At 36.4% G+C, this 19,337-nt stretch overlaps 1 long non-coding RNA gene across 13 annotated transcripts in view; it reads left to right on the top strand.

Annotated features, from left to right (window-relative positions):
- Nucleotides 1-19,337, top strand: part of LOC736093 (uncharacterized) — a 61,491-nt gene that overhangs the window by 20,794 nt on the left and 21,360 nt on the right. For 4 of the 13 annotated variants that reach the window (XR_010153052.1, XR_010153044.1, XR_010153042.1 and 1 more), the window contains exons 1-2: nt 16,946-17,041; nt 17,400-17,441. The exons of 4 other annotated variants lie outside the window; for them this stretch is intronic. This is a non-coding gene — a long non-coding RNA (uncharacterized LOC736093). Of the gene's footprint in view, nt 1-16,932; nt 17,042-17,399; nt 17,442-19,337 lie in introns of those variants that run through there. 5 more of the 13 variants (XR_010153041.1, XR_010153038.1, XR_010153035.1 and 2 more) reach the window with 2 other exon arrangements.

The following is a 19,337-nucleotide window of genomic DNA, read 5'->3' as shown; positions in this document are numbered from 1 at the left end:
TACAACCCATGAGCTAAGAATGGTATGTATATCTGGAGTGCAGTGGCGCGATCTCCACTCACTGCAAGCTCCGCCTCCGGGGTTCACGCCATTCTTCTGCCTCAGCCTCCCCAGTAGCTGGTACGACAGGCGCCTGCCACCACGCCCGGCTAAGTTTTTTGTATTTTTATTAGAGACGGTTTCACCGTGTTAGCCAGGATGGTCTTGATCTCCTGACCTCGTGATCTGCCCGCCTCGGCCTCCCAAAGTGCTGGGATTACAGGCGTTAGCCACCAAGCGCGGCCTTTTATATTTTTTAATGATTTAAAAAAATAAAAACGACAGTACTTAGTGATGTAAAAATTGTTATGAAATTCAAATATCAGTGTCCATAAATGGAGTTTTGTTAGAACACAGTCATGCTCATTCATTTATGTGTTGTCTGTGGCTGCTTTCACACTATAGCAACTGAGCTGAGTAGTTGTACAGAGACCATAATGCTTGCAAAGCCTAAAATATTTGCTATCTGGCCTTTTACAGAAAAAGTTCACCAAACTCTGGTTTAGGATTTATAATGGTTAGAAATAGTTTGAGTTTTCTTCAGATTTAGTTCGACTCTCTAACCCATGTGATAATTCTACATAATCCTTTGTTTAAGTAATAGATTCAAAATAAACAATAGCACAGTTATTGTAAAGGCAAAGAAATAGAAATTAAATTACTTTAATTCTGCTATTCTTTGTGACCACTTTGAATCTTTGTGTTTAAAACTTTAAAACAATGAAATAGTGCAAACTTTAAGGTATAATACATGTTTGATCTAAAATTTATTCACAAAATATCTTACTGAATTTTTCTTTTAGTAGAAATACATTCTTATAGATTAACTATTACTTTTTTAAGCTAAAGAACAAATTTAAAAACAATTTATTACAGAGGGCAAAAAGCACTAACCCTAAAAGAAAAAAATTGATAAACAGGGCTTCATTAAAATTAAAAGATGCTTACCAAAATATATTGCAAGAAAAAAGTCAAGCCAGAGATTGAGATAAAATATTCAAACTATGTGTATCTGACAAAGGACTTACATCCAAATAAATAAATTCTACTGCTTAAAAATACGACAACCCAATTTTTAAAATGACTTGAATGACACTTCACCAGAGAAGATATATTCATGTATGTAATCACAGGAAGAAGGTGTGCAGCATCATTAGTTATTAGAAAAATGCAAATTAATATAACAAGGCTAAAATTAATTCTCATACATAACTGGCATAGTGTAAAATGGTGAAAGGACTTTGGAAACCTGTTTAGCAGTTAATTGTCGTATACTCTGTGGCCTAACTCATTTGACTCCTAGTATTTATTCAGAGAAGTGAATACATGTGCTCACAAAAAGACTTGCACAAGAGTGTTTGTAGCAGTTTTATTCGTAATAGCCTCAAACTGAAAGCAATGGAAATACCAATCAGAAGGAGAATGGATTAAAAATATATATGCGATACAATCATGTAACAGAATACTATAAGCTATTTAAAAATGATCAACTGATACAATCTGAAAGATGACTGAATATCAGAAAGATATATTGATCAAAAGAAGCCAGATGCAAGGGAATAAATACTGTTTGATCCTGTTTATGTGAAATTTTATAATGTGAAAGGCAAAACTAACCTATGCTGATGGAGTAAGCGGTTGCCTACAGGGGTGAGGCTTGATTGGAAAGGTGCTCTAGGGAAATTTCCAGGATGATACCCCCCCCTTTTTTTTCCCAAGACAGGATCTCACTCTGTCACCCAGGCTGGAGTGTAGTGGTACAATCCTGGCTCACTACAGCCTCGACCCAGGTTCAAGCAATCCTCTCATCTCAGCCTCCTGGGTACCTGGGACTACAGGTACAAGCCACCACACCTGGCTAATCTTTTTATGAAAATTTTTTTGTAGAGATGAGATCTCACTATATTGCCCAGGCTGGTCACAAACTCCTGGGCTCAAGTGATCCTCCTGCCTCAGCCTGCCAAAGTGTTGGGATTACAGGCTGGCGACTGTGCCAAGCCCCAGAGTGATAATCTTGATTGGTTATTGGTTATATGTGTGTATCCACTTGTCAAAACCTATCCAGTTTTGCACTTAAGATTGCATTTCTGCAGCCACAAAAAAGAATGAAATTATGTCCTTTGCAGCAATATAGAGCTGGATGCCATAATCCTAAGTAAACTAACTCAGAAACAGAAAAACAAATACTGCATGTTCTTACTTATAAGTGGGAGCTAAACAATGGATACACATGGACATAAAGATGGAAGTAATAGACACTGGGGACTCCAAAAGGGGGAGGTTGGAGGGGGACAAGTGTTGAAAAATTACCTTCGGGTACAGTGTTCACCATTTGAGTAATGGGCATGTTAGAAGCCCAATCTTCACTAGTATGCAATATACCATGTAACAAACAAGCACATGTACCCCCTGAATCTAAAATAAAATAATAAAATAAATCTGTGCATTTCACTGTGTAAATTTATTTAGCAAAATAAAACAAAAACTTGGTATTCACATAACTTACAATCAAAATATTCCTAGGACTAATCTAGAGCAAAGATCTTGCTTAGCACTTTAGTTAACTAGTACCTCTGGATACCATTATACATATTGCATTATTTTTTAAAATGGCATGTTATGTGATAGGGTAAAAAATAATTTCCAAATAGAAAGCTGCTTGTCTAAAAATAAAATCAATAAATCATGTTCTCTTCAATTTACCTTCATCATAAATTAAATGCCTATAACTAAATGAGTAATAAAAATGATACAGGAGATCAGCATCAAACTGTCAAGTCAAAATTAGGATCATGAGCGGAGCGTACTATCAATTAGATGTTTTATGTTCATTATCTCAGTTAACCATAATAATAACTCTGGTAAATAGGTTTAAGCTCCCTTTTACTGTTGAGTCTATTGAGGTTTAGAAAGGTTAAGCAGCTTGATCACAGACACAAAGCTAGTAAGTGTCTGACACTCAGTTTTTGAACCTAGTTCAACCGATTTCAAAATTTAAGCTCTGTCCAGAGTACCCCATATTTCAGAGATCAGTGAGAAGGGGATAGAAAAGCAGTTTAGGATTTACAGGCTGAAATACAGTAGGGTCTGAAGGATAGATCATTACAGTAAGGCCTAAGGGCCTGGACTACTTGACTGCCCCTTCAGATATCTCTTCCACTGCCAGACCCAGGCCTCCAGGTAATCTCTGCACCTCATCATTTTCCTTTGGGTGCCCTGAAAGTCAAGAGCTGGCCCATATATCAATAGTTCAGCTACACTTGTACCGATGTGATCCATCAGTACTGAAAATAGAGATGAGCCAAGGGGAATAGTGAAGGTAAATCAGTGCAATACATTCCTCAATAGCGGAGGAATATACTGTGTTTCTATATTATGATAAAGAGTAGTGGAAGAGAAAAGCAGAAAAACAAAGGACAAATGGGAAGGTAGACTTAAAGACAATTGAAAGTATACTGAAACAGGTGTATTTTTCTATAAAGTCTAGCTTTTTAAAGAAAACCATGTTCTAATGAAAAGCAGTGGAAAGAATTATGATATTAAATAGTTGCTGACTCTGAGACCAAATATTGGTATTTGTGCAGATCTTGAAAAGAAGTAAAGTGTGGCTTATTGTTATTTTAGGTAAAGTATTAAGAATTAAATAAATGTTTTGAATGTTTAGACTAATGTGGAATATATGAAATGCGCACCAGCACACTTTGAGGAAATGCTTAGTTCTCAGAGTGAAGCCTGCCCCAGTTAAAGCATTCTGAATTTATTCCTAACTTGTCTGCCACTCGCCTTAGACATGCTTTTGGAGACTCAATGTTACCATCTAGTAGATGAGAGGTTTGGACTATATATGTTCTAATAATAATAACCACTATATTTTATTGATTATCTTCCATATACTAGGAACCACACTAGATGCTTTAAGTTTTCACAATTGGTGTGTGTGTGTGTGTGTGTGTGTGTGTGTGTGTGTGTGATATTGCCTATCTTATTAATGAGGAAACTAAAATTCAGAGTGTTAACTCTGGGATTTGACCCTGACTCTATCTGGTTCCAAAGCTTTTAACCACTGTGTTATTTTGCCTATCTATGGGTCCTTCAACTTTAATATGCTAAGATTCTATTTCCTTGAATCAGATCAATAAATAGATTAAAGTTGGATGTAAATCCTTGAAAGTCAGAGGACTTGATTATTGTCTTACTTTTATCTTTATCTTCAATGCCAACTACATTTTAGGCCTGGCTGCATTCAAGTGAAAGGAACCAAACAGATTAATCATAATCTTTGTAAGGAGGATTGTATTTTATCATTGCATTTTGGTTGCCACCACTCATGCGGTCCTCTTTCCACCATGTTTAGCATGGTATTTTGCATGTAATGTACACTCAGCAATTTTTGACTGATTACAAATAGAAAAAGGCTCAGAAATGGTCAGTTCTTTTTGGTAGAAATTAGACTCAGTGCTTTCATCCAAACACAACAGCTGTTTAATGTGGAGGACTGATAACAATAGCTGTAAGTCTGAGGTTAAGAGTGACCTTTCATAGCCAGGAGAGGCTCAGAAAGGTCACTCTTAACACACGAAATATTTTGTAAATTTTAATTTATAGAGCCGATGGACTTTCTCATGAATGCTAGAAGAAGCCTCTCAGATAATAGTTTTGGCCTTAGGGAGGCCCAAATAATTTGTATATATATTTTTAGTTAAGAAGAAACATACATAAGATTATTATCTTACTGAATAGATATTAAGATTATGTGTCAAAAAACTTTCTACCAATTGTGAAAGTTAAGTATTTTAGATGGCATTTTTATTCCAAGTAATAGTTCTTCTTGACTGCATTAGAGACAAATGAATATTTACCTTGATAAACAACCAATTTAAGTTCTATTTAATCATGATGAAATAATCCTATGCACCCATTTGTCCTAAGTGTACTCTATATGAAGTGTGTTTCTTTTTAACCAGCCAGACTTTAAGTATGACCACTTAACAAAACTGGGCATGTCACAGATAGTTGCAATCTTTCCTGATACCAGAAAAGAATATAGATGACACCTAACTTTTTAAAGTAATATTATTTGATAATGAATATATTTCCATGTCTTTATACAAAATAATTAAAAAAATTTCTAGGGATTCTCTAATATATCTTAAAGTATTACTAATAATGTCTAATTTGTCATCTGTGACATGAAACTAATTTCCATAATGCTTGGCATCTAAACAGCCGTGACTGCACCTGTTGCTGGGTTATCCCCTCAGGGAGTGGTTTTAGCCCTGGGGGAAGACCCAAATAATTTGGTGGTAGAAGGAAGGGAAAATGGTTTTTAGAACATTTCAATTATTGTTTCTACAAATGTATTGCAATAATGTCCTTACTCCCTCAACTCCCTTTCATTTATCAGCTCATTGCTATCCTGCTTCCTTCTCTAAACTATACTGAAGCAGATCATGCTAGGTCACAATTAACTAAGTGTCAAATTCCATGAAGAGATTTAGGCTCTTAACTTATGTGACCTCTTAATAGGGCTTGACACGGTTGATCATCTTGATGATCTCTGCCTTTTGGCTTCTCTGATCCCTTTCTTCAAGTTCTCTGCCCTTCTGACTACTACTTATCAGTACAGACAGTCCCTGACTTACAACAGTTCAGCTTATGATTTTTAACTTTATGATGGTGAGTGATACATATTTAGAAAAGGTGTGCTTTGAGTATCCCTTCTTTTCACTTTCAGTACAGTATTCAGTAAATTACATGAGCTATTCAACACATAAAATAAACTTTGTCTTAGATGATTTTGCTCAACTGACAGCTCATTTAAGTGTTCTGAGCACATTTAAGGTAGGTTAGGCTAAGCTATGATGTTCAGTAGGTTAGGTGTATTAAATACATTTTCAACTCAAGACAATTTCAATTTATGATGGGTTTATTGGGACAGAATCCCATCATAAATTGAGGTGCATCTGTATTTCTATACCTTTGTTTTCCTGTTAATTGTTAGATTTGTTCTTTACTCCTGTGAAAGTTAGTTTTATGTGTCAACTTGTCTAGGCTGTAGTATTTGGTTATTTAATCAAACACTAATCTAGATGCTGCTGTGAAAAGTATTTTGTAGATAAGGTTAACGTCTACAATCAGTTGACTTTAAAGGAGATAATGCAGTAGGTTGTATGCACTCAGTTGGAAGGGTTTAAGAGCAAAAACTGAGAATTCCTAGGGAAGAAGAAATTTTGTCTCAAAACTGCAGCATTAACTCCTGCTTGAGTTTCTGGGTTTCCAGCCTGCTGATCAGCCCACCTTAAAAATTTCAGACTTCTTGCCCTACAGGTTTCAAACTGTCAGCCCCTACAGCCACACAAGCCAATTCCTTTAAATAAATCTCTTTTAAAAAGTACACACTCTCATATACGTATACATGTACAGATACAGATACAATTATGCCCTAGTATTTATGAGGGATTGGTTTTATGTCCTCCCTACGATACCAAAAGCCAAGGAAGCTCAAGTCCCTGATATAAATGGCATAGTATTTGCATATAACCTATGCACATCCTCCTGTATAAATCATCTCTAGATTACTTATAATAACCAAGACAATGTAAATACTATGTAAATATACCATATTATTTGGGCAATAATGACAAGAGAAAAAAAGCTTGTACATGTTCACTACAGATACAATATTTCAAATATTTTCAATCCATAGTTTTTTGAATCAGCAGATGTGGAACCCACCAATACGGAGGACCAACTACATTTGTTCTGTTTTCCTGGAGAACTCTGATTACAAATCCTTTTATCATTTTATTCATCATGCACTGTCTATATAATTCATCCATTTCACTTCTTCAACTATGTTCATAGTATATCTTTTACTTCAGAATATTTACCTCAGTCTTTTTTTTTTTTTTTTTTTTTTTGAGACGGAGCCTCACTCTTTCGCCCAGGTTGGAGTGCGGTGGTGCGATCTTGGCTCACTGCAAGCTCTGTCTCCCGGGTTCACGCCATTCTCCTGCCTCAGCCTCCCGAGTAGCTGGGACTACAGGTGCCCAACACCACGCCCGTCTAATTTTTTGTATTTTTAGTAGAGACGGGGTTTCACCATGTTAGCCAGGATGGTCTGGATCTCCTGACCTCGTGATCCGCCCGCCTCAGCCTCCCAAAGTGCTGGGATTACAGGCGTGAGCCACCGCGCCCGGCCAGTCTTTTATCTGAACTCCTAATCAACATTTTCAACTACTATGCATCCCTATATTGATGTCCCAATCCCATCTTAAATTCAGCATGTCCAAATGAAATGGTTTTTTAAATCCCCACCTCAACTCCCTTCTCTCCCTATTTCCAATCTCAATTAATGGCAACTCTACACCTAATTATCCTATGTAGAGATCTCTGAGCTATTCTTCATAACTTTATCTGAACTCTGAAGCAGCTGAAGTTTTTTGTACTTGGTTGAAAACTGTTCCCCCAAAATCCATGTCCATCAGGAATCTATGAATGTGACCTTCCTTGGAAACAGGGTCTTCGTAGATGTAATCCAATTAAGATGAGGTCACGCTAGATTAGAGTGGGCACTAAATCCAATGACTGGTATCATAAAAAGAAGAGGGAAATTTGGACATAGAGACACACAGAGGGAAAATGGCTATGTGAAGAAGGAAGACGAGACTGGAGTGATGCCGCAGCTCTAAGCCATGGAATACCAGGGACGGCCTGAGGCCACTGGAAACAAGAGGCAAGGAAGGATTCTTCCCCAGAGCCTTTGGAAGGAGCATGACCCTGCAGACACTTTGATTTCAGGCTTCTGTCCCCTGGAATTGTGAGAGAATAATTTTCTGTTGTTTTAAGCCACCCAGTTTGTGGTAATTTGTTACTAGAAAACTAGTACAAAATTCATAGTCCCTTCATATTCCTCATTTTCCTTGTTTTAAGGAAGACTTAATTGTACGTTTTAAAATTTATTTTTACTTAGAGACAGGGTCTCGCTTTGTTGGCCAGCTTGTCTTGAACTCCTTGCCTCAAACAACCCTCCTGCCTCAGTCTTCCAAAGTGTTGGAACTACACAGGCCTCGTATCTTTCGTAATAAAATTCTTGCATTAAATTTTAAGAGTCCACTAAGATCTTCATGAGCTCTTTTCCCTCCTTTTTCACTTTACTGTGGGCTTAATCCAAAACCCTTTGCCCTTCTCTTCATTCTTTCTCCCATTGGGACCACTCCCAATCTAGTGATTTTAATCACTGCTTCTATGTTAACTTCTAAACCTAAATTTCCAACTTTGACCTATCTTTTTACCTTTAAATCCTATGTTTTCAGTAACAGTAATTTTAAATTCTGTATTTTAAAAAATATTATAGGCATTTTTCTAGCAAGAGCCACATAGCCACTTAGCCCGTATGCTAAAGACTTTACATACATGTTAAATATTCGCAAAAACCTTATGAGGCCATTACTCTTATTATCCCCCAATTGAAAGATGAGAAAGTTGTGTAAGACACTGAGTGGCAAAAGAACTTGCCAAAGGTACGACAGTCAGTAAGTAGCGGAGCTGGGATACAAACCCACCATAGTGCGCTTTAAGCACATAGGCAACCCAGACCTCTTTGAGAATATGGTGAAAACTATGGTCGTTCACCACAAAAATAATACAAAAAGTTTCCTATAAAATATTAGAAAGTTCATACATCTCTTAGAAGTCTTTATGGATCCCAGGTTAAGAACACCTTTACTGGATTAGCCGGGTGTGATAGCACATGCCTGTAGTTTTAGGAGGCTGAGATGGAGGATCACTTGAACCCAGGAGTTCAAGACTGCAGTGAGCTATGAGTATACCACTGCACTCCAGCCTGGGCAACAGAGCAAGACCTTGTCTCTAGAGAGAAACAGAAATTGAACAAAAAACATCTGTTTTGGAAAGAACTGAGTCACAATAAATATAATAGTAATAAGAAAAATATAGCTAGATTCAATGGTCTAATTTTCTTCATCAGTTTGATTCTCCAGGAAAGTGTAATTTATTTTAGCAAATTTAGTAGATCTTTATTTTAAAGAAAATAGTGAACATCATGCTCGTTCATTTGACACAAATGTAGTGAATGACTCCAAATCCAGAAGGGAAGACAAAACATGTAAACCAAAAGTTACAATATGATGCAACAGTTATGACAAGAACAATAATCTTTGTGAACTGTGCAGAATAATGTGAAAGAAAAGTACTGTGTTGAACACAGAGATCAGGTAAAAAATTACTATAATCAGGTAAGAATAAAATCCATGCAAGAGATGAATATGGAGATTCTAACCTAAGGCAGTGGAAGTGGTGAGAAAGGATTAAATCCAAGGGTTACTAAGGAGGAAAATGCCATCCGAGTTTAGTGGCTGATTAAGTCAAGATGAAAGTGAGAAAGGAATGAAGAACAGCTCATACATAGGATGATTAGGAGTAGAGATGCCGTTAACTCAGATTAGAAATAAGGAGAGAAAGGAGTGAGGTGGGGAGAAAAAAACATTCCATTTTGGACACATGATAAATTATACATAGAGATTCAGAAATAGATATCTAGACACAGATATTATATAGTTATATAACCTAAGCATATTTTTAGGCAAAAGTGGGTGACAGAGGGAAGGTTATCAGGTATAATTGTGAGGGGGTTAGTTGGATAGGAGACAGCATACCTGTTTCTCTGAAATAAGGGGACAGACTGCATTCTGCAGTTCCAGTAACAGTTCAAGAAACAAATGACTATTATTAATCATATATTATTTAAAATAGTATCCACTTGAGTGTTTGTCTGATTTTAAGTTGTAGATGTCAGTTACATATTTATCCAAGAGATCCATTTTTTTCAAAAGCAAATCTGAAAAGCTTATAATTAAAATTGACTGTAGCCAACATGTTGGAATCCAAAGTGTATTTGATAATTTTCTTACAGAAAATGTTTTAGGCCCACCAAGGAATTTAGTCTAGTGTAGTTAGAACCTATAATTTCACACTCTTTCAGAGTAAGCCTACTAAAAAATAGTTCTTTTAATAAAAGTGTGCAAGTGATTAAATCCTAGTCAATTACAAAATGTGTATTTCTGTGATGGCATGTGTATTTCAAAGCTTTGAATGTTAAAATGCAACTTGATGCTCTTCCTTAGCATGGTTAAATTCAGCATGATATCACCCTTTGTGGGAGTCTTCATGAGGGTAAATACAGCTTAAATAAGTGAAGTTTCCTGGTATTGAAATGGCTTTGTTTCTGTGGGTCTTGATTTAGTTTTATTTGTTTATGCAAATCAATGAATAAATATACATCCATGGAGACAATATATTCAGATTATACGTTTATATTTAAAACCTTTCTTTCCAACTTTTTATTTTACAGATTTGTTCAACTTACTTTAAATCACTAGAATGTAATTAAACACTGCCTTCTCAGCTGGAGAAAATAGGCTGTTCTCACATGGTTAGGCTTTGTTAAATAACAATAGATTTAAATAAAACTTCAATATACTAGAATATGTTTCTTGAGATACTATATGGCTTGATTTTATAATATTAGGATTCAAAACGTTGACATTTACAGTTGTGAGGGACCATAGAGGTTATCAATTTGTGTCCTTTTTCAGATCAAGAAATGACAGTTCAGAGCAGTAGGTTACCCAGAGCCAAGAATAATTATATAGTGGATTCTATATGCCAAGCTATGTTCTAAACAGTTTACATACATTTTATGTATTAACTTATTAATTCTTAAATTCACCATTTTACAGACGAAAAAATAAACATTCAGAGGTGAAGTCACCCAAGAACCCTCACCTAGTAACTGATGGCCCTGGGATTTGAACCCAGGTATTCTTCCTTTCAGTCAGTGCACTTAACTATGCTCCCAGTTTCTACAAAGGGCAGTGTTGAGACCCTGAAACCATTTAACCTTCTGATATGGTTAGGCTTTGTGTCCCCACCCAAATCTCATCTTGAATTGTAATCCTCATAATCCCCACTTATCTAGGGAGAGACCTGGTGGGAGGTGATTGGATCATGGGAGTGGTTTCTCCTATGCTCTTCTTGTGATAGTGAGTGAGTTCTTATGAGATCTGATGGTTTTAAAGCATCTGGTATTTCCCCTGCTCATGCTCTTCTGTCTCCTGCCACTATGTGAAGAAGGTCCTTGCTTCCTCTTTGCATTCTGCCATGATTCTAAGTTTGCTGAGGACTTCCTAGCCATGTGGAACTGTGAGTCAAGTCTCTTTCTATTATAAATTACCCAGTCTCAGGTATTTCTTTATAGCAGTATGAGAACGGACTACTACTACTATTACTACTACTACTACACACACTCACATATGTTAAGTGTAATATACTGATTTTATTGAATTACATTTATTTATGTAAATGCCAATCTCTTTCACTGGACTGAGATGTTTGATAGATCTTCGATAGCAGGAACCATGTTGTATTCACCTCAGTGAAGAGTTCATTACTTGGTACATAGTAGGTGCTGCATAATACTTTTGGATAAATAAATGAGCCAATTTATATATGAAGGATTTTTAGGAAGGTGAGTCTAGAGGTAAGGAAACAAGTCAGATGGAGAGTGATCTCTCTTTGGGAGGTAATACAAAAGTCAAGTGGTGAAGTGATTTTGTTAAGGGAAAACATTGAACAGATGAGAAAAACATTGCAAAGATTGGAGTTGGTGATTGCTGTGAGTGACAGAGAAATCAAAACAACTATATGACCAGTTCAGTCTATCACAAAATTTATTAATTTGATTAATCTTTTCAAAGTTGGGCTGAAAGAAGATATCTTGTCTTGTTTGTTCATTTTGTATGCATTGAACAATACCATAAATTTTGTCATATCCTTCCTTCTGCTTATTTTAGGTTTCATTTGTTCTTCTTTTTCTCATTTCTTCAGGTATATGCTTAAGTCATTAATTTTAGAACTTTCTTCTTTTTTAATATAATTATTAAATGCTATAAATTTCCCCCTAAGAACTGCTTTAGCTATGGTTAATGAGGTTTTGATGTTTTCATTTTCATTTGATTCAAAAAAAAATTTTTGAGACAGAGTCTCACTCTGATACCCATGCTGGAGTGCACTGTTGCAATTATGGCTCACTGTGGCATCAACCTTCAAAGGCTCCGGTGATCCTCCCCCCTCAGCCTCCTGAGTAGCTGAGACTACAGGTGCATGCCACCATGCCTGGCTATTTTTGAAATATATTTTAAATTATTTATGATTTCTTCTACAGCCCATGATTGTTTAGAAGGGTTTTTTTAAGTTTCTAAATATTTAGAGATTTTTTCAGATATCTTTCTGTTATTAATTTTTAGTTTAATGCAATTTTGGTAAGAGAAATAATCTATTTGATTTACTTTTAAAAAATTCATTGAGACTTCTTTTGTGACCCAAAATCTGTTTTTTCTTGGTGAATGTTCCATTGGCACTTGAAAAGAATGGATATTCTGTATTAGTTAGAGTGTTCTATATATATCAATTAGGCCAAGTTGATTGATAGTGTTGTTTAGGTCATCTACATGCTTAATGATTTTTTTCATTTACTAGAGAGAAGTGTTAGAATATCGAACTATAACTGTAGGTTTATATATTTTTCTTTCAAGTTCTGTTAGTTTTAGCTTTATGTATTTTTCAGCTCTGTTATTAGATGCATGTACTTTAAGATTGTTATATTTTCTTGATTAATTGACTTCTTTATCATTGTGAAATGTCTCTCTATATCTACTATATCCCTTGTTCTGAAGTCTATTTTAGCTGATAATAATATAGCTACTCTGCCTTTCTTTTGAGTAATATTTACAAGGTATATCTTTTTATATTCTTTTCTTTTTAACCAATCTCTGTCTCTATATTTAAGGTGGATTCCTTGTAAACAGCATATAGTTGGATCCTGCTTTTTCAGAAATCCAGTCTGACATACTTTAAAATTATAGTGTCTAGAGCATTTAGAATTAATGTAATTATTGATACCATTTGTTTTATGTCTACCATCTATTTGTTTTATATTTATCTCATCTGGTCTTTCCCTTTTTTCTCTTTTAAAAAACTTATTAATTGGGTATTTAATTTCTACTATTTGACGATTTTTTTTAGTTGCTGATTTATTTTTAGTACATATCTTTAACTTGTCATAGTCGACATTTAAATTATAATACTCCTCCTATCCTTTATGCTCTTATTATGTCACACATTTTAAGGCTATATATGTAGTATCAACCTCATAATACATTATTATTTGCTTTAAACAGACATAAATATCTTTTTAAGAAATTAAAAATGAGAAAAATTATTTTTTATATATGTTCACATATTTACCATTTCTGTTGCTTGTCATTGCTTGCTGTAGGTCCATATTTCTATCTGGTATCATTCTTCTTTGGCTGCAGAACTTCTTTTTACAGTTGGGTGGGTGTGTGTGCGTGCACTCGCACATGTGTACCCGTGCATGTGTATTTGTGTGTGTGTTCATGTGAACGTGTGTGCTGGACTGCTGGTGATAAATTCTCTTGAAAGAATTCATCTGAAAAAGTCAATGTTTTCCCTATGTATTTGAAAGATATTTTTACTGGGTCAGAATTGTAGGTTGACAGTTTTATTTTGTTCTGTTTCCTTTCAGCACTTTAAAGAGGTCTTTTCATTATCTTCTGGTCTGCATGGCTTCTGATAAGAAATTGGCTGTCGGTTTTGTCTTTGTCCCCCTGAATATAATGTGTCTTTTTTCCTCTGGGCATTTAAGATGTTCTCTTTATCACTGATTTTCAGCAATTTGATTATGATTTGCCTTAGAGTGGTTTTCATTGTTTCTTCTGCTTGGAGTCATTGAGATTCTTGGATATATCTGAAAACTTGATTTACGTATTTTTTTTCTGGTTTACTAGCTGTTTACAGTGAAAGTGCAATGCCCATGGCAGATGTCTTAGTCTGTTTGGGCTGCTATAACAAAATGCCATGAACTGATTGGTTTATAAACAACACAAATGTATTTCTACAGTTCTGAAGGCTGGGAAGTTCACAATCAAAGTGCTAGCAGATTTGGTGTCTGGTGAGATCTGCTTTCTAATTCATAGATGGTGCCTTCTCACTGTGTCCTTACATAGTGGAAGGCATGAGGCAACTCTCCGGGACTTCTTTTATAAGGACACTAGTTCCATTCATGAGGGCAGAGCCTTCATGATTTAATCTACCTACCAAAGACCCACTTTCTAATACCATAACATGGATGATGAGGTTTCAACATATTAATTTGGGGGAAACATGAACATTCAGATGATAACAGCAGGTAATATTTCGTGTGTGGAATCAGAAGTCTTATTTTGTTATTATTGGTAGAAGATGGCTTTTTCACTTATAAGTCATAAACCTGTTATTAACTATGTCTTCCAAAATTTTCGGATTTTGTTGTCAAATTTGAGAAAACTTCTCTCATTTTTTCTTGACTTAACCACATACTTTCAGTGCCCAACACCAAAGGACCTGTTCATATACCATGACCACCTCTGGCCCTGCATCTTTGTGTCATGATTCTAGATGAGTCAGTACTCAGGGTGATAGAAGTATTGCTAGAAGCCAGTCTTGAATTTGCTTGGCTAGTTATAATATAACCATATACAAGACTCTGCAGGCCACATAAGCCTATCCCATTAAATCCAAGCTAAATATATACCTAACTCAATCTCCATTTAGCTGGATCTTTGTTGTAGTTTTTTTTTTTATCTTAGAAATGGGGTCTCACTCTGTCATCCAGACCAGAGTGCAGTAGCTCAATAATAGCTTAATGTAACCCCAAATCCCTCGGTTCAAGCAATCATCCTGCCCCAGTCTCTCAAGTAGCTAGGACTACAGATGTGTGCCGCTACACCTGGTTAATTTTTTAAATTTTCTTGTAGAGAAGGGGTAACACTATGTTGCCTCGACTGGTCTCAAACTCCTGGCCTCAAGCAGTCCTCCTGCCTAGGCCTCCCAAAGCACTGGGATTACAGGCATGAGCCACCATGCCAAGCCAGGTGGATATTAACATTCATGTAGCCACTCCAACATACCTACCATGAGGAGAAGTAATGGAGAAGACATAATGAAAAGAGACGCTGGTATTAATTGATTGCAGTTAATATATCTTACTGTTACAAATTGTACAAAAGTGTATGATCACTAAATATAATGCTGGTGTTTCTCTCTGGGCCTTGGGAGGGGCTTGTGCAGAGACACCCTGTCACTTATGTTTCATTCACTTTACACTAATTCTGCTCTGACTTTACCATTGGTGTTTTAAAAGCAGGATCATTCTGTGTCACACACTAGTATAATCTTGGGCTGTAATAGAAATTGTTGTTCAGCACTGAAAACAGGAATGAGGAAACGTGCTGTTAATGTGTCTCTTACTTCAGCTATCTGATTCTGACAAAATCCAAGTCAGTACTCAGTTATATACTGTTTCCCCAGCCTAGTGGAAAAAAAAAATTGAGTTTAGTAGAGATTTGGGTTAAAGAAAAAGAAATCCCTTTTGCAGTTTAGAGGTCTTAATGATTGGGGCCAGGCACGGTGGGTCACGCCTGTAATCCCAGCACTTTGGGAAATCGAGGCAGGCAGATCACAAGGCCAGGAGATCGAGACCATCCTCGCTAACACGGTGAAACCCTGTCTCTACTAAAAGTACAAAAAATAGCCAGGTGTGGTGGCGCATGCCTGTACTCCCAGTTACTGGAGAGGCTGAGGCAGGAGAATGGGGTGAACCTGGGAGGCGGAGCTTGCAGTGAGTGGAGATCGCGTTACTGCACTCCAGCCTGGGGGACAGAGTGAGGCTCCATCTCAAAAAAAAAAAAAAAAAAAAAAGAAGAAGAAGAAAAAAAAATAGAGGTGTTAATGATTACAAAACAAAAATAAGTTAAGCAAAAATTTTGATTCAAAAGTAGAAAGTGTATATTTCATTTCACTTTTGTACTTAATAAGTGGTATAGTTCTCACTTGTTTGTTGTTTCATTTGTTCCCTCAGTCTGTCACTTATAAATAATGAATATGTAAACTTGATTTTCACAACTTGGTTTGCTGCAATATAGCCCCCCAAAGTAATTGGGCTTTTATTAGTTTTTATTGCAAGTATTCCAGTTTTAACAGCTTTGATAGCAACTATATCTTAATTTTTTCTCTTATAAAAATGCTGAGAATCCCTTTTCATAAACAAGTGTTTTTTTTAAAGATAACTTTATCAACATGGCAACAGTCTCTAAGTTTCAGATGTGGTGCTGCTTAGTCCCTTATAAAGAACGAATGGGGTCGGGCGTGGTGGCTCACACCTGTAATCCCAGCACTTTGGGAAGCTGAGGCGGGCAGGTCACAAGGTCAGGAGTTTGAGACCAGCCTGACCAACATGATGAAATCCCATCTCTACTAAAAATACAAAAATTAGCCAAGCGTAGTGGTGTGTGCCTGTAATCCCAGCTACTCAGGAGGCTGAAGCAGGAGAGTCGCTTGAACCTGGGAGGTGGAGGTTGCAGTGAGCCGAGATCACACCACTGCACTCCAGCCTGGGTGACAGAGCAAGACTCCATCTCACAAAATTAAAATAAAATAAAATAAGGACAAATGGAATTCTTTTGCACACTTAATAGCAGCACCTAGACTATAGTCATGTCTGGCTGCTGATAGGAGGTTTAGAATCCTTTTCCTGTTTTGAATGTTCATTCCTGCTTTGAATTGTTGATTAAGAGAACAGATTTATTGACAGCCTTCTGCTTTTGATTTCAAGTATCAGTGTTGATTGACTGTCTGCTGTAAGCATAATAGTGATGGATATAAAGCCACTAGTAATACCCTTCAGAATAATAAGATTTAAATACATTAAAAGATACAATGCTGAGGCCGATTTCAGACAAGGGAGAGATCTCTATGACCTAAAGATTCTAGAACTCAAGCTGGGCTTTAAGGTTGAACAGAATTTGAAGAAGGACATTCCATGGTGCAAGCAGAAACACCTAATAAGAGTAAAGGCAAAGAGGTAGGAATGTGCAGGTCTCATTTAATTTTGTTTAATTCAACAACATATATCAAAAGCTTATTGTCTTCCGAGTATTTTTCTAATTAAAGATACAAAAATAAATATGGAATAGTCTTTACCCTCTAAGAATTTAATAATCTAGGAAATGGGAAATGACATTGACAAAACTACTACTAGACAGAGGATTTCTATGAATAGAATTTATATCATAACCTTTTATTTAAAGGTTGCCTGAGCAACACACTTTGGGTCAGAAAGATCTGGGCTTAAAATTTAGCACTGCCTCTTCTTAGCTATGTAACCTTCAGCCCCTTTGAGTTTACTTTTATCTGTGTCTATCTTCCACTGTATTTCACAGATGCAACCTGAAGCTCTTCATCAGCAAACTCATTCCCACCAGGTCAGAGAGAATTTCACTGCCAGCTGTACTATCAAGTAAATGGAACCTGGGCTGTCTTTCCCACCATAGGCTTTGTATCACGTTGCTCCTTACCAAGGCTACATTAACCCAGTCCAGATTCCTGGGCTCCAGTTCCTGATGTCTGTCTATAGTCATTGCCATCCTGCCTCACCAGCTAAATTAACTGGCCCTGACTCTTCTCAAAACCACATCTACACTTACCATTCTTTTCAAAGTAGCTCATTGGACTACTCCAAAATATCAGGATGCTATCATTTCAGTTTTCTTCCACCTCTCACTCACGAGGTAACTGTCTCCTTTTGCCCAGGACTCAGGGGATTCCTGGAACTTGGGAATTTCAGGGCTAAAACTGGGAGAATCCCAGGTGAAACAGGATGAGTTAGTCATCCTAACACTAGCCTGCTTCGGGCCTCTAGCCCTTGTTTCTGAAGTGTCGACATATCTGCTGCTTAACCTAATCCAAGTTTGGCAGTCTTCTCAATTTTTTGGTGGGGACGGGGAGGTGGGATGGGGTCTCACTATGTTGCCCAGGCCAGCCTTGAACTCCCGAGTTCAAGTTATCCTCCCACTTCAACCACCTGAGTAGCTAGGACTACAGGCGCACATCACTGCACCCAGCTACCTTCTTAATATTTTGAAGGTCAAAAGACATTCATATGACAGCTGATTCCCAAAATGTATTAGTTAGTACTGAGAATGCCAAGCCAGTTTAAAACTAAAAACAATAGCAGGTTGCAAATTAAAACTTCTTGGTGCTCAAAAAAAATTAAGGACTTGGAACGGCAGCCAGATGGCTGGGGTGAAAGGTTTATATGATGTCATAGATAAAGCTGGTAAGTGGGTTTGACCAGGATCCCTTTTCTGTGTGTGTACACATGTGCAGATGGGTATGCACGTGTGTGTACATGAATATGAGGGAGAAAGTTAAATGCTATGAACAAATTTTGGAAAAATCAGATTGTAGAACTAAGATAGTAACTGGATATAGCAGGGAAGAGCAACTTAACTAGGAAAATGGATTAATTAATAAATTATTCTCAAATTTATTTTTATCATAAATTTAAGTAAGCCCTTGGTTCCTTTTATTACATTTCTATGATAATCTAGTATAAGAGAATACCTGATATAAATCCAAAGCAGGTGATTGGTTATTTCTAACTTAATATATCAGTATTTCACAGGCAAGTCTGAGAGGCATCAAATAATTGTCAGAAATAGGGAAAGAAAGATGAGTGGGCCGGGTGCAGTGGCTCCTGCCTGTAATCCCAGCACTTTGGGAGGGTGAGGTGGGAGGCTCACTTGACCCCAGGAGTTCAATACCAACTTGTACAACATAGTGAGACCCTGTCTTTGTTTAAAAAAAAAAAAAAAGGATAGTAGAAGCATTTATTTAGAACATTTGTGCAATTGATATTTTTAAATTAAAATGTTTTAGAAACTTTTGATATTCTTTTTCTTCACAACTTTATAATTGGTCTTGCATTTGATGACTTTAACTAAACATTAATAAATAAACATATTACAAAATGTTTAAATAAATTTTATTTATTTAAATAAAATAAAATAAACATATTACAACCACAGATTTATTTCCATAACTGATTTTATAAAAAGTTCCCTTAAATAGTCAATGAAATGAGTTTCCTAACTTAGAGCGCTTTTTTTCCACTCAGAACTAATTAGCTATGCTTAAGACTTTCTCACAAGAATTTCTCTACAGAGGAAACAGTACTTTCACTTTGAGGCTCTCCACTAGAATAAAACTATCTATGGGAAGGATCATGTCCCCTCTACCATCCCCATTTTCATATAGGCTTTTAAATGTTCACATATAGGCTATATGTTTCATATAGGCTTTTAAATGTTTAAATCTGT

The sequence above is a fragment of the Pan troglodytes genome, chromosome 1 (genome assembly GCF_028858775.2).
Source record: "Pan troglodytes isolate AG18354 chromosome 1, NHGRI_mPanTro3-v2.0_pri, whole genome shotgun sequence".
Taxonomy (NCBI): Eukaryota; Metazoa; Chordata; class Mammalia; order Primates; family Hominidae; genus Pan; species Pan troglodytes.
This window is presented reverse-complemented; position numbering and strand designations above follow the sequence as displayed.